Here is a 16,702-nt window from a genome sequence, read left to right as displayed (position 1 = left end):
GCAGCATCCAGTCCATCTAACCACATCCAAAGGCCATCACTCCTCATAAAAACACAACCCAGCTGTTCCATACCTTGGGGAATTGGCACCTATAAGCAAAGGTGGGTGTCCAATAATTACCATCACCCTCACGAACCATTAATGCCAGGCCATCTAGAATTGTCCACCCCATCTCCACCTCAAAGTTCCCTATGACTAGCCAATGTGATATGAGTACTCTCAATCCTCACAACAAGCTGGATATCGGCCTAAGCACCTATATTGGTGGCAATATGAACATTATGGGCTGCTAATTGCATGCTCAATAGGTGTTACTCCTTTATTTAGGCCAGTGATGGGCAACCTTTTGAGCTCGGTGTGTCAAAATTCGCCAAAAAACCGAGCATAACTTGGGTGGTGTGTCACCTTGATAAAAAAACATAATTTTGCGACATGTATAGTTTAAATAACAAATATGTATAATTAGAATTAACTTACCTGCTTAGTGACTTCTTTGTTCATCTGTCAGTTGGTTTCTTTTGTTGGTCTTGCTATTATTTAACTTGTGTGGGGTGCCGTGAACTAAGATAAGTGAGGGGGAGGGGGAATTCTTCCAGTGATGGCGAACCTGTGGCACTCCAGCTGTTGCAAAACTACAATTCCCATCATGTCTTTACAGCCAAAGCCTTTGCTTTGAATGGCCAGCCATGATGGGAATTGTAGTTTTGCAACAGCTGGACTGCCACAGGTTCGCCATCACTGATGCCTCCCTCTCACTTATCTCAGTAATGGCCAATGACACCCCACAGTTCACTGGATGATGGTTGCTGTAGTAGTCACAGGGCCTGAGTCCAGACAGCAATCACAGGGCCTGAGTCCAGACAGCTATCACAGGGCCTGAGTCCAGACAGCAATCACAGGGCCTGAGTCCAGACAGCAATCACAGGGCCTGAGTCCAGACAGCAATCACAGGGCCTGAGTCCAGACAGCTATCACAGGGCCTGAGTCCAGACAGCAATCACAGGGCCTGAGTCCAGACAGCAATCACAGGGCCTGAGTCCAGACAGCAATCACAGGGCCTGAGTCCAGACAGCTATCACAGGGCCTGAGTCCAGACAGCTATCACAGGGCCTGAGTCCAGACAGCTATCACAGGGCCTGAGTCCAGACAGCAATCACAGGGCCTGAGTCCAGACAGCTATCACAGGGCCTGAGTCCAGACAGCAATCACAGGGCCTGAGTCCAGACAGCTATCACAGGGCCTCCAGACAGCTATCTCCTCAGGCCTCAGAAGTGCAGCCTGGGACTTCTGGTCGGCGCAGCAGGGAGCAGCGCAATGTCGCCCAAACAACACAGATCCGACGCAGAGGCCTGGGACTTCCGGGAGCTGCTCCTGGCCTACCGGAAGTCCCAGGCCTAGACGCTCTGCACCGGAGCTCTGTTGTTTGGACCCACAGACCCTCCTGCATGGCATCCGATCCGATAAAAAATCGGATCGGATGCCATTGTTTAGTATTCCGATACCGCAAGTATCGGGTATCGGCCGATGTATCGGAATTCCGATACCGAGATCCGATACTTTTGTGGTATCGGGTATCGGTATCGAAACAACATTAATGTGTGTAAAATAAAGAATTAAAATAAAAAATATTGCTATACTCACCTGTCCGACGCAGCCTGGACGTCCGCGAGGGAACCGGCAGCGTTGTTTGCTTAAAAATCGCGGTTTTCCTTCCTTCCTTGAAGTCCCGGCTTGTGATTGGTTGCGTGCCGCCCATGTGACCGAGACGCGACCAATCACAGCAAGCCGTGACGTAATTTTAGGTCCTTCAGGATTTTAAAATTACGTTCCGGCGTTGTGATTGGTTGCGTGCGGTCACATGGGCGACGCAACCAATCACAACGCCGGAACGTAATTTTAAAATCCTGAAGGACCTAAAATTACGTCACGGCTTGCTGTGATTGGTCGCGTCTCGGTCACATGGGCGGCACGCAACCAATCACAAGCCGGGACTTCAAGGAAGGAAGGAAAACCGCGATTTTTAAGCAAACAACGCTGCCGGTTCCCTCGCGGACGTCCAGGCTGCGTTGGAGAGGTGAGTATAGCAATATTTTTTATTTTAATTCTTTATTTTACATATTAATATGGTTCCCAGGGCCTGAAGGAGAGTTTCCTCTCCTTCAGACCCTGGGAAAGAAGCAATTTCTATGGGGCCGCGGCCGGCGGCCGGCGTGTCACTGAAAATGACTACGCGTGTCAGCACTGACACGCGTGTCATAGGTTCGCCATCACTGATTTAGGCTCAGTTCTCTTAAGCCGGGAGCAATTTGCTATGGTCCATGCCGGTTTTCTCAAGTTGCCTGTGACATCATCACACTAGGCATTAAAAGGCCAATTCTGACAGCTGTTTGTTACACATCTGTCTCTGGCATTGGCTTTGCTCCATCTGCACCGATCCGTTGAACTTTCTGGTGCTTCACGTCAGACTCTGCAGGTGGCCTGACGTGTTTCCATGTGATGAACTGCCTGAACTTATTTAAAGGCTTCTAAGGCTGCTTTCACACATCAGGTTTTTTGTTTCAGGCTCAATCCGGCAAATCCGAAAAACAACGGATCCGTTTTTTTCCCATAGAGTTGTATTAGCGCCGGATTGTGCCTGAAGGATATGCGTTTCATCCGTTTTGCGCTGGATCCGTCCCTTCAGGCTTTTTTGCCGGACACAAAAAACGTCCCCTGCAACGTTTTTTCTGTCCGGCGAAAAAGCCTGAAGGGACGTTTCCGTCAATAAACGCATCAAACGGATGTGTGAATGAACGGTTCCGGATACCGAATCCGTGTTTACACATTGGGCATGCCCAGAAGTCTCTCTCTCTCTCTCTCTCGAATCAGGAAGTCCTAAATACATGCGCAGCAGAATCAGGAAGTCAAAAATACATGCGCAGTAAAGAAAGCCGGATGCGCCGGATCCAGCTAAAAAACGGATCCAGTGCATCAGTTTTTTCAAAATTTACGCCGGATCCGTTTTTTGTAAATTTGCCGGATTGTGCCTGAAACAAAAAACCTAATGTGTGAAAGCAGCCTAAGTCACACACATCAGCCTTGGTATTGAATCTTTGGCTGCCTACCAGTTTGTATGTGCACAGCAGCTTAGCGGTGGCATGCAGGTTATCTCCTGTAGATGAGCAGCTTCTTGCACTTCCTCCTACTTGTCTGCAACGTCTAGTAAATACCGGAGATCTGTCGGCTACCTGTCCCTGGGTCTCCTGGAGATCTTCTCTGTGTCCAACTGCGGTTTTCAGAACGTCTTCCTGGCTGTGTGCAGCTTCCTTAGTTGCTGACTTTACTGTTACCCCAGAGTGTTATTTGCTGCCTGATGTCCACCGCCTGCCTGTGGTTACCTGACATCCTTTGCCTGTCTGCCTGTTTCCTACACTACACCTGCTTGCCTGCGACTTTCTGACCTCTGCTTGCCTGAAGTTTCCTGACATTCTCCACCTGCCTGTGTTTTCCTGACGTCACCACCACCTATGGTTTCTAGTCCCTCTACTGACCAACATGCTGCACCAACGCCCTTGGCCCATGTGCCCACCTGGACCTTGGGCTTAGATAAGCCACCTCACCTGCTGAGTCTAACATGTTTTTTGTTCAGTTACCATGTGCTTTGGAATTTGCTATCATCCAGTTCTCTCTCTCTGCTGGCAATCATCTCTTCAGAAAACTCTTGTTTGTTTCTCTACTTTCTGCAGTTATTTCTGGGCTCAGATCCGTTGATTAAACCTTCATCTACCGCAATCATAAAAAAACTCTTCCCTGATATTTTTCACACTACAAACTCTGCAACAACCTTGCGAGTTTTCCCTACAATCAAGTATTCTGTTTGCCTGTTCATCACTGCTGCCTTCACCTTTGCCAAGGATCATCTGTTTGCTATTAACATGCAACTCTATTTTTAACTATTTGTTTGCTGTAAGTACTAGACAGACCGTCTACAATTCCTGTGTGCATCTACATTCCCTGCCGTGTGTCTTCTGGAGTTTCCTGCCTTGCTTGTCTGCCTGTCATCCTGCATATCCCGCTGTCCTGGTCTTCACTGACCTACCTCCCATTTGGAAAATCCTGAAACTTTCCATCACCTTCAGTCCATGTTGCTCACCCTGACCTATAGCTTAAAGAATCCGCCTTAACCCATTATCTATCAATGTCCTTTTTTGGGACGCCTAATCTTTAGCTTCTAGCTACTAAGATTTTATAAATTTTATAATTAGGTCCAATTTTTTGTGTTGTATTTGTAAAATTAATGTTTTCAAAATAGGAAATCATTTTGTCATTTTTAATCGAATATTGGGACGCCCTTTTCTGAAAAATCCGTACTTGTAAAAATTTTGCAAATTATGTTTGTGATTCATTAGGACCCAAATCATTAAAAATCTGTCATAAAAAAAACCCGAAAATTGCTAATTTGGCAAGTAATGGGTTAACAGGTGAGCCTATGCCCATGGGGAGTACTGTCCTATTTTATCCAGTATTTTGTCATATCTGCAAAATAAATTCCAAAGAGAAACTCAGATGCAGATGTGAACTTGGAGGTTGAGGTCAACCAAGTTGGTTCATCGCTTGCAGATATGTCCTATCTGGCCTTACAGGTTCATTTTACAGTTATCCTGGAGCTTGCATTTGAGCCATCGTGTTCAGTAATGCAATAGGCATGGCCCACTGTTATTTTCCATAATTATGCTACTAGGATGGAACAATCCCGCCCCCCCAACACATCACCACACATAATCCCGCCCCCCCACCACATCACCACACATAATCCCACCCCCCACATCACAACACATAATCCCACCACATCACCACACATAATCCCACCCCCCACCACATCACCACACATAATCCCGCCCCCCAACACATCACCACACATAATCCCGCCCCCACCACATCACCACACATAATCCCGCCCCCCACCACATCGCCACACATAATCCCCCCAACACATCACCACACATAATCCCGCCCCCCACCACATCACCACACATAATCCCGCCCCCCACCACACATAATCCCGCCCCCAACACATCACCACACATAATCCCGCCCCCCCAACACATCACCACACATAATCCCGCCCCCACCACATTACAACACATAATCCCGCCCCCAACCACATCACCACACATAATCCTGCCCCCCCACCACATCACCACACATAATCCCACCCCCCACCACATCACCACACATAATCCCACCCCACACCACATCACCACACAATCCCGCTCCCCCAACACATCACCACACATAATCCCACCCCCCAACACATCACCACACATAATTCCGCCCCCCCACCAAATCACCACACATAATCCCGCCCCCCACATCACAACATATAATCCCACCACATCACCACACATAATCCCACCCCCCACCACATCACCACCCGTAATCCCACCCCCAACACATCACCACACATAATTCCGCCCCCCCCCCAAATCACCACACATAATTCCGCCCCCCCACCAAATCACCACACATAATCCCACCCCCCACCAGATCACCACACAAATCCCGCCCCCCCACCACATCACCACACATAATCCCGCCCCCCACCACATCACCACACATAATGCCACCACATCACCACACATAATGCCGCCCCCCACCACATCACCACACATAATCCCACCCCCCCACTACATTACCACACATAATCCCACCCCCCACATCACCACACATAATCCCACCCCCCACCACAGCACCACACATAATCCCGCCCCCCAACACATCACCACACATAGTGCTGCCCCCCCACCACACATAATCCCACCCCCCACCACATCACCACACATAATCTGTTATGATCCTGGTGGTAGGATCTCAAACTGACCTGACAAATATACCCTGAGTATATAGGACAAGTTCTGGGGATGTGGAAGCCACACTGACCGCAATCCTGATCCTATCCAAACACACTAAAGGCAGCTGTGAAACGTTACCTGAAAACCTAGACGTCTCGTCACAGCCTGAGAAACTGACTGCCCCTAGAGAGAAAGCAAAGACCTCACTTGCCTCAGAGAAATGTACCCCAAAGTTTAGATAGCCCCCCACAAATAATAACGGTGAGTCAAGGGGAAAACACAAACGTAGAGATGAAACAGATTTAGCAAATGAGGCCCGCTAATACTAGATAGGCAGAAAATAGATAGGTGTCTGTGCGGTCAGTACAAAAACTATAAAAGTAAACCACGCAGAGAATACAAGAACCCCCACACCGACTCACGATGTGAGGGGCGCACTCTGCACCCCAGAACTGACCAGCAAGCAAAAAATCACATAAAAGCAAGCTGGGCTGAACTCATTATATAATGAGAAACGTTTTCAAGGAAATAATGAGAAACTGAACAAGCAAACTTAGCTTCTCATAGCAGGAGACTGGTCACAAGGAATATTCAGGTGAGCACAGGATCAGGACTGAATACACCGACAGCAGGTGACATCTAAAGGTCCAGGTGAGTTAAATAGGCCCAGCCTAGCAGGAGATGAAACAGCTGAGCCAGCCAAGACCAGCCATATCGCTAAAGGCCACCAGAGGGAGCCCAAGAACAAACTCACACAGTACCACTCATGACCACAGGAGGGAGCCCGAGAACAGAATTCACAATAATCCCGCCCTCCCAACACATCACAACACATAATGCTGCCCCCCCACCCCATTACCACACATAATCCCACCATCACCACACATAATCCCGCCACCCACATCTACACACATAATCCCGCCCCCCAACACATCACAACACATAATGCCACCCCCCCACCCCATTACCACATAATCCCGCCCCCACCACATCACCACACATAATCCCTCCCCCACCACATTACCACACATAATCCTACCCCATCACCACACATAATGCCACCCCCCACCACATCACCACACATAATCCCGCCCCCCACCACAGTACTGCAGATAATCCCGCCCCCCACCACATTACCACACATAATCCCCCCACCACATCACCACACATATTCCCGCCCCCCACCACATCACCACACACAATCCGCACATCACCACACACAATCCCACCCCCCCACCACATTACCACACATAATCCCGCCCCCCACATCACCACACATAGTCCCGCCTCCCACCCATCACCAAACATAATCCCGCCCCCCCACCACATTACCACACATAATCCCCCCACCACATCACCACACATAATCCCGCCCCCCACCACATTACTACAGATAATCCCGCCCCACCACCACATTACCACACATAATCCCGCCCCCCCACCACATTACCACACATAATCCCACCCCCACCACATTACCACACATAATCCCCCCACCACATCACCACACATAATCCCGCCCCCACCACATTACTAAAGATAATCCCGCCCCACCACCACATTACCACACATAATCCCGCCCCCCCACCACATTACCACACATAATCCCACCCCCACCATATTACCACACATAATCCCGCCCCCCACCACATTACCACACATAATCCCACCCCCACCACATTACCACACATAATCCCGCCCCCCCACCACATTACCACACATAATCCCACCCCCACCACATTACCACACATAATCCCGCCCCCCACCACATTACCACACATAATCCCGCCCCCCACCACATCACCACACATAATCCCGCCCCCCCACCACATCACCACACATAATCCCGTCCCCCCACCCCATTACCACACATAATCCCGCCCCCCACCACATCACCACACTATTGTTATTAACTTCATTTTAAGTTAATTTACCACCTGCGTAAGCGCTATTGAATGTTGTCATTATTTACTTTAGTTTAATCACCAGCAGCGTTAATTAGATAGCAATGAGCGTGCCGAGCGTTAGCTGGCTGCAAACATCTAGTATATATATATATATATCTATATATATAATTGTCTAAGGGTTTTTCTGTCTGTCTGTCTGTCTGTCCCGTTTATTCATTCGCTGATTGGTCGAGGCCGCCTGGGCCTCGACCAATCAGCGACGGGCACAGTATCGACGTAGATGTCATAATGGTTGCCATGGCGATGATGATGTCAAAAAGGTTGCCTCGACCAATCAGCGACGGGCACAGTCGGAATCATCATTGTCCATATACTACGGGGACATGCATATTCTAGAATACCCGATGCGTTAGAATCGGGCCACAATCTAGTCTATATATATAATTGTCTAAGGGTTTTTCTGTCTGTCCTGGAAATCCCGCGTCTCTGATTGGTCGAGGCCCAGGCGGCCTCGACCAATCAGCGACGGGCACAGTATCGACGTAAATGTCATAATGGTTGCCATGGCGACGATGATGTCATAAAGGTTGCCTTGACCAATCAGCGACCGGCACAGTCTGCCGCGAATTCTGGAATCATCATTGTCCATATACTACGGGGACATGCATATTCTAGAATACCCGATGCGTTAGAATCGGGCCACAATCTAGTACTATATATTTGTCTAAGGGTCACTTCCGTCTTTCTATCTGTCTGTCTGTCACGGATATTCATTGGTCGCAGCCTCTGTCTGTCATGGAAATCCAAGTCGCTGATTGGTCGTAGCAAAACGGCCACGACCAATCAGCGAGGGGCACAGTCCGGCGGCTAAATGGCCGCTCCTTACTCCCCGTAGTCAGTGCCCGCTCCATACTCCCCTCCAGTCAGCGCTCACACAGGGTTAATGGCAGCGGTAACGGACCGCGTTATGCCGCGGTGTAATGCACTCCGTTACCGCTGCTATTAACCCTGTGTGACCAACTTTTAACTATTGATGCTGCCTATGCGGCATCAATAGTTAAAAGATCTAATGTTAAAAATAATTTAAAAAAAAAAAAATCGTTATATACTCACCGTCCGTCGGCCCCTCGGATCCAGAACCGGCCTTCCCCGCTCCTTGCGACGCTCCGGTGACTGCTCCATGCATTGCGGTCTCGCGAGATGATGACGTAGCGGTCTCGAGAGACCGCTATGTCATCATCTCGCGAGACCGCAATGCACTCTTGGGACCGGAGCGCGCGAGGAGCGTCGGTAACCACTTCGCCTGCATCCGGGGCCAACGGAAGGTGAGTATATCACTATTTTTGATTTTGATTTTTTTTTTAACAGGGATATGGTGCCCACATTGCTATATACTGCGTGGGCTGTGTTATATACTCCGTGGGCTGTGTTATATACTACGTCGCTGTGCTATATACTATGTGGGCTGTGTTATATACTATGTAGCTGTGCTATATACTACGTGGCTGTGCAATATACTACGTGGCTGTGCAATATACTACTTGGCTGTGCTATATACTACGTGGGCTGTGTTATATACTACATTGGCGGTGCTATATACTACGTGGGCTGTGCAATATAATACGTGGGCTGTGCAATATAATACGTGGGCTGTGCAATATATTACGTGGGCTGTGCAATATATTACGTGGGCTGTGCAATATACTACGTAGGCTGTGCAATGTACTACATTGGCTGTGCAATGTACTACGTGGGATGTGCAATGTACTACGTGGGATGTGCAATATACTACGTGGGCTGTGCAATATACTACATGGGCTGTGCAATATAATACATGGGCTGTGCAATATACTACGTGGGCTGTGCAATGTAATACGTGGACTGTGTAATGTACTACATGGGCTGTGCAATATAATACGTGGGCTGTGCTATTTACTACGTGGGCTGTGCAATATACTACGTGGGCTGTGCAATCTACTACGTGGGCTGTGCAATATAACACGTGGGCTGTGCAATATACTACGTGGGCTGTGCAATATAATACGTGGGCTGTGCAATGTACTACGTGGGCTGTGCAATATACTACGTGGGCTGTGCAATCTACTACGTGGGCTGTGCAATATAACACGTGGGCTGTGCAATATACTACGTGGGCTGTTCAATATAATACGTGGGCTGTGCAATATAATACGTGGGCTGTGCAATATACTATGTAGGCTGTGCAATGTACTACGTGGGCTGTGCAATATACTACGTAGGCTGCGCAATATAATACGTAGGCTGTGTAATATACTACGTGGGCTGAGCAATATACTACGTGGGCTGTGCAATATACTATGTGGGCTGTGCTATATACTACGTGGGCTGTGCTATATACTACGTGGCTGTGCAATATACTACGTGGCTGTGCTATATACTACGTGGCTGTGCAATATACTACGTGGCTGTGCTATATACTACGTGGCTGTGCAATATACTACGTGGCAGCGCTATTTACTACGTGAGGTGTTATATACTACATGGCCGGCCGCGAACAATCAGCGACAGGCGCAGGATTGAATCCTGTGTATTCAATGTATTATTCTAAAATCTTCATAAATAGACTACATACATATTCTAGAATACCCGATGCGTTAGAATCGGGCTACCATCCAGCATAATATATATATATATATATATATATATATATATATATATATATATATATATATATATATATATATATATACACGGTAGATAGATAGATAGATAGATAGATAGATAGATAGATAGATAGATAGATAGATATATATAGATATATATATATGGATATATATATAGATATATATATAGATATATATATAGATATATATATATATATATATATATATATATATATATATATATATATATATATATATAGCTCTGGCAAAAATTAAGAGACCACTGCAAAATTTTCAGTTTGTCTGATTTTTCTCTATATAGGTATATTTTTGAGTAAAATGTAAATTGTTCTTTTATTCTATAAACTACTGACAACATGTCTCCGAAGTTGCAAGCAATAAATTTTGTATTTATTTTCGGAAAATGAGAAATGGTCAAAATAACAAAAAAAATGCATTGCTTTGCAGACTGCAAAAAAAAAACAGATTCATAATCATTTAGAAATAACAATACTAATGTTTTAACTCGGGAAGAGTTCAGAAATCAATATTTTGTGGACTAACCATGATTTTTAATCCTAGCTTTCATGTGTCTTGGCATGCTTTCCACCAGTCTTTCTCACTGCTTTTGGGTGACTTTATGCCACTCCTGGTACAAAAATGTAAGCAGTACTTCATTGTTTGATGGCTTGTGACTATCCATCATCCTCTTGATTACATTTCAGAGGATTTCAATGGGGTTCAGGTCTGGAGATTGGGCTGGCCATGACAGGGATTTGATAGTGAGATATATAGTATAGCAACCCTCTTTTAAAATTAATAATGTATATAGATGATACATAAAGGATTTTTTACTTAAAGATAGGAGAAAATCAGGTGGCCAACTAAGAACAAAGAGTGGCAGCCCACTCGGAATTATACTAAAAAATTACCGTCGTATGGAAAATCAAATACATACTTAAAATTAAAAATTTTTTTGAGAGATAAAGAATAACCACAATACAATATATATGTGTAAAGTAAAAAATAGGCCTTTATTATATTTGGCAAAACATGGCACTAAATGTGCACGTACTTGAAAATATTACAAAAAATAGTTAAAAAAGTATATAAAAACGGACAAAAGGAAAAATAATTTTTACACAGATCTGACTAAAAAGATTTTATATAAATATATATATATATATATATATATATATATATATATATATATATATATATATACACACACACACATATATACCGTATGTGCATCTATGCAGTGATGTGTGCATATATTACACGTTCATAATTTAAAACTATCTGAATAATTTGCATATGTGACAAAAATAATTTGTATAGTATATATGGTGTAGTACATTAACACCTAAAGTGTAAGTGCAAAAAGTGAATGGTGCAAAGAATATTATAAAAAAGAATGTATAAAAAAATATATATATAAATTAATATATGTAAAAAAATTAATTCAAACAATTTATGTGCAAAAAAAGGCAAAAAGTGCATATCACTATATATATATATATATATATATATATATATATATATATATATATATATATATATATATACACACATATGAACGTGCACCTACGCATAGGTCTGATAGTGCATTTATTGCCAGAGATCTGTATAAAAATAATAATCCAATTATGTTCAAAGAAAGGGGATATCATAGGTGAATGCAGCACCATATACAAGATTACAGGCACACATTTACATGTGTTATAATAACATAGCCCGGTGCGCACACCCAAAAGAAGCACACAAATGGTACAATTATATATACCTTCACGTCCAATATTGCCAAGTACAGAGCACCCCGACGCGCATTTCGGATATTCCTTCGTCAGGAGAGACAGGGATTTGATGTGGCGGTTCTTCATCCACACCTTGATTGATCTAGCTGTGTGGCATGGTGCATTGTCCTGCTGTAAAAACCAGTCCTCAGAGTTGGGGAACATTGCCTGAGCAGAAGGAATCAACTGTTTTTCTCATTGCTTCAATGAGAAGCAAAGGAGAGCCAGGCTGAAGTTTGCCAAAGACAACAAGGATTGGACCATAGAGGACTGGAGTAAGGTAATCTTCTCTGATGAGTTAATTTTCAGCTTTGCCCAACACCTGGTCATCTAATGGTTAGACGGAGACCTAGAGAGGCGTACAACCCACAGTATCTTGCACCCACTGTGACACTTGGTGGAGGATCGGTGATGATCTGGGGATGCTTCAGCAAGGCTGGAATTGGGCAGGTTGTTCTTTGCGAAGGACGTATGAATCAAGCCACATACAAGGTTATCCTGGAAAAACAGTAGATTCCTTCTGCTCAGGCAATGTTCCCCAACTCTGGGGACTGTTTTTTTTCCAGCAGGACAATGCGCCATGCCACACAGCTAGGTCAATCAAGGTATGGATGAAGGACCACCACATCAAATCCCTGTCATGGCCAGCCCAATCTCCAGACCTGAACCCCATTGAAAACCTCTGGAATGTAATAAAGAGGAAGATGGATAGTCACAAGCCATGTAACAAAGAACTGCTTAAATTTTTGTACCAGGAGTGGCATAAGGTCACCCAAAAGCAGTGTGAAAGACTGGTGGAAAGCATGCCAAGACGCACGAAAGCTGTGATTAAAAATCATGGCTATTCCACCAAATACTGATTTCTGAACTCTTCCAGAGGTAAAACATCAGTATTGTTGTTTATAAATGATTATGAACTTTTTTTTTCTTGCATTATTTGAGGTCTGCAAGCAATGCATTTTTATGTTATTTTGACTGTCATGATATGTACTTTTGCCCTGTCCTGTATTTGAATAATATGCCATTTGATGTATGTAACTGTTCTCTGGTTTCTATTAGCTGTAATTTATGTATTTTCTTGTGCTGGGAGTTCACCTGTAACAATGTCTCCTTCCCCCAATACTTGCAGCCCTAAGCTATAATGTAATTAAGCTTTGTCAACTAGTGAAGGAATAGCCATTCTTCCTCACAGCAGGTGGCTAGTCAAATGTACATACTAGATAGACTAAGCGGAGCCGACCAATCCAGAATCTTCTGGTGGACCCAACCATTCAATAGAAGGTGTAACCCCTACCCCCCTTCATGGGCGGATCCCAGGAGCTCAGACAATCCATTCTTATTTTTGAGATGAGATGTGAGTTGAGCTTTAAAGGAGGAGTGGGGATTCTTAGCTGAGGCAAGACCCCACGTCCATCTGTGACTGCGGAAGCAAACGGGGCGAGACTTGAGCTGAGGACATATCTCGTCGTTCATGAGATTGTTTTGGGATCTCTTGGACTCGTGTGGACTATTGCTTTGTTAGCTGGCACAAGGATTATAGGGAGGTGCCCCCGAATCTGTTCTGTTGGACTGATTGTGGACTCTGTAGATCTACCTGCATGTGTTGTTCCAGCGTTCTTGATAATAAATCTGTTGAATCATCCCTTGGCCTGTTGTCCCTTCTTGCTCTGCCGTACACCCCGTCACATTGACCATTTCTCATTTTCCGAAAATAAATGCAAAATTTATTGCTTGGAACTTCTGAGACATATTGTCAGTAGTTTATAGAATAAAAGAACAATTTACATTTTACTCAAAAATATACCTATAAAGGGAAAAATCAGACAAACTGAACATTATATATATATATATATATATATATATATATATATATATATATATATATATATATATATATAGGAAAAAGTACATTTTTAGAAAACATCACAAAGCTTTCCAGGACTGCCGTTAGATGTGAAAAAGTAGTCAGCAAAGAAGTCCCTAATTCCAGCAATTCCATCCAGTTTCTCACTCGGTCTGAACCAGAGGACCTAGAGATGAAGTCAGATCCATCAAAGTCTCAAAAATCTGAAAGTAATTGTTCAGGATTATAAATACCTTTATCATGAACAGGCAATTATTGAGATTCATCTGGATGGCCGCCACATTCCATATGTAGTTCAGGGAAGCTGCAGTTGCACACAAATGCAGCCACCTTTTGATTCAAATGCGTGAAGAATATGTCCCACAGGAATCTGTGAAAACGAGGGTCCGGTAAGATTTTCATGTCGCTGTAGCGTGGGCAACACAATAAATATTACTGGTGGGACTTATGCACCCTAGTTTGACAATGGACTTAAGTGTAACATTGTGGAAACCAAGCTTGGGAATGAGAACCAAATAAAATCTCATTGTGACCAGTAGGAGGCCCCAGAAGAAGCTGTGCGAAACACAGCTCAATCGTTTCTTTGCTTATGTGTTGGCATCTGTCTCCATGTCTCTTGCTTTTGTTTAGGTCTCATCTTAGATCATTTTTGTATTATGTCACTTTAGTTTTGTGCACTGTCGTTCACATTCAGTATTCAGTCAGTATTTCACATCGGTATTTATAAGCCAAAGTCAGGAGTGGGTGATAAATACAGAAGTGGTGACGTGTTTCTATTATACTTTTCCTCTGATTGTTCCACGCCTCGTTTTGGTTTACAAATACTGATGTAAAAAATTGACCAAATACTGAATGTGGCCTTCTTGCTTCCTGGTGGGAACCACCCTAAAAATGAACATGCAACGTCTTTTAATTGCTTCACAGTTTCCGAATCCTGTAAAAATAATTTTAAAAAAAAGGACGGAATATGTGCACTTTAGAGTCGTTTTTACGTCGCTGTGCATTATGTTCATTTGTTGCAGTGCTTTCTCCGGAGGGTTCCAGGTAGATTCCACCTGAAAAAGACATGGAGAGCACAGACCCTCAGAATCTGCTCCAAAATCTACAGAAACTCAAGTGTAAACATAACCGAAAAGAGAATCTGATGTCTGTCCTTAGGCCATTCGGGAGGGACATTAGAGAACCTGTCACCTTCCCCAGGCCTCCAAATCACCACCACGTATTTATTGATCCCTTTATATGCTTCCTAACAAGCCCCTTTCCACTCTTAAGATAGCACACTAATGGGATCTCGCCTGTCTCCTAATTCAAATCCAATTGTAGAAAAAGAGAGACGAGACCGTTACACAAAGAAATCAAAGAGCAAAGACTGATATCATCCATGTCCGTCCTCCTAGTAAAAAGGAACCAAAACAAAAAAAAAATAATCTAAGCTGTGTTCCTGATTTCTGCATGGTGGAAGGGCTGCCATCTTCTCTGGGGAAATACTAGGGGCATTATAGAGATTTGGTGATCCAATGGTGTTGCCTGATTAAAGCACCTGTAAGGAGTCATGAGGGTGGAGCTATTGGCTAAACTTTCTCCCGTTCCATAGGCCTGGTGTTAACAATACCCGCCATTAGCAGCAGCTGGCGCATACACAGTGGTGTGATGTGTACTTGCCTTGGCCTCCTCTGCACATGCCCTGGATTACCTCTGGAAGACACTGGATAAGGTATCCGGCCTGTGGGACATCAATCAGCCTTGGAGGATGGTGGTACACGACTCTTCAAAAGAGTGGCTCCACCCCCATGACATTAGACCAGTGTTCCCCAACTCCAGCCCTTAAGAGCCACCAACAGGTCGTGTTTTCAGGATTTCCTTAGTATGGCCCAGGTGATGGAATTGTTGCCTGTCTAGATGATGGAATTCTCACCTGGGCAATACTAAGGAAATCCTGAAAACATGACCCGTTGGTGGCTCTTGAGGACCGAACTTGGGGAACATTGCATTAGACCATAGCATGAACCAGCAAAGAGGAGCTCAGAAAATGCCAAATAAGAGATACTAACTCTCAAATCAGGGCAATCTCACTGACAGATTCTAGGTTAAGTCATTCGGCAGTCACCAAAGTGCAGCCTGTGAAAGCCAAACGGTGCAAAATATTTATTTTTTAGCCCAAAATACTCCAATTTCCCAAAAGTTGAAATGATATGTAAAATGCAATGAAAACAAGAACACAATCTCTTATAACTGCTTTATCCATAAAAGAACATAGAACACAAATCAGAAGTTGATCGTTGGACATTTTTCCGTTTAGTTTGAAGAAAATTAACTCCTTTAGAAATTGGTGGCAGCGTCACATCTCAAAAGGCGTGACAGGGTTTACAGGAGGCCGAAAATATAAGTGCTTGGTATTAGAGAAAAACAACTGGAGGGTTGATTTTCAACTATGTCACTTGACAGTATAAAAAGAGCATATTAGAGAGGCAGAGTCTCTAAGAAGCAAAGATGGTCGGAGGTCAGCACTTCATGAACAGGTACATATAAAAATGGTGAAATAATTTCCGAAAAATGTTCCTTGATGTAAAATCGCAGATACATTGAATATCCCACCATCTACAGCACATAACGTCAAAAGATTAAGAGGTTCTAGAGAAATTAATGTACACAAGGGTCAAGA

Source organism: Ranitomeya variabilis, chromosome 2 (assembly GCF_051348905.1).
Source record: "Ranitomeya variabilis isolate aRanVar5 chromosome 2, aRanVar5.hap1, whole genome shotgun sequence".
Lineage (NCBI taxonomy): Eukaryota > Metazoa > Chordata > Amphibia > Anura > Dendrobatidae > Ranitomeya > Ranitomeya variabilis.
The sequence above is the reverse complement of the archived record's forward strand: the minus strand, read 5'-3'. Positions refer to the sequence as shown.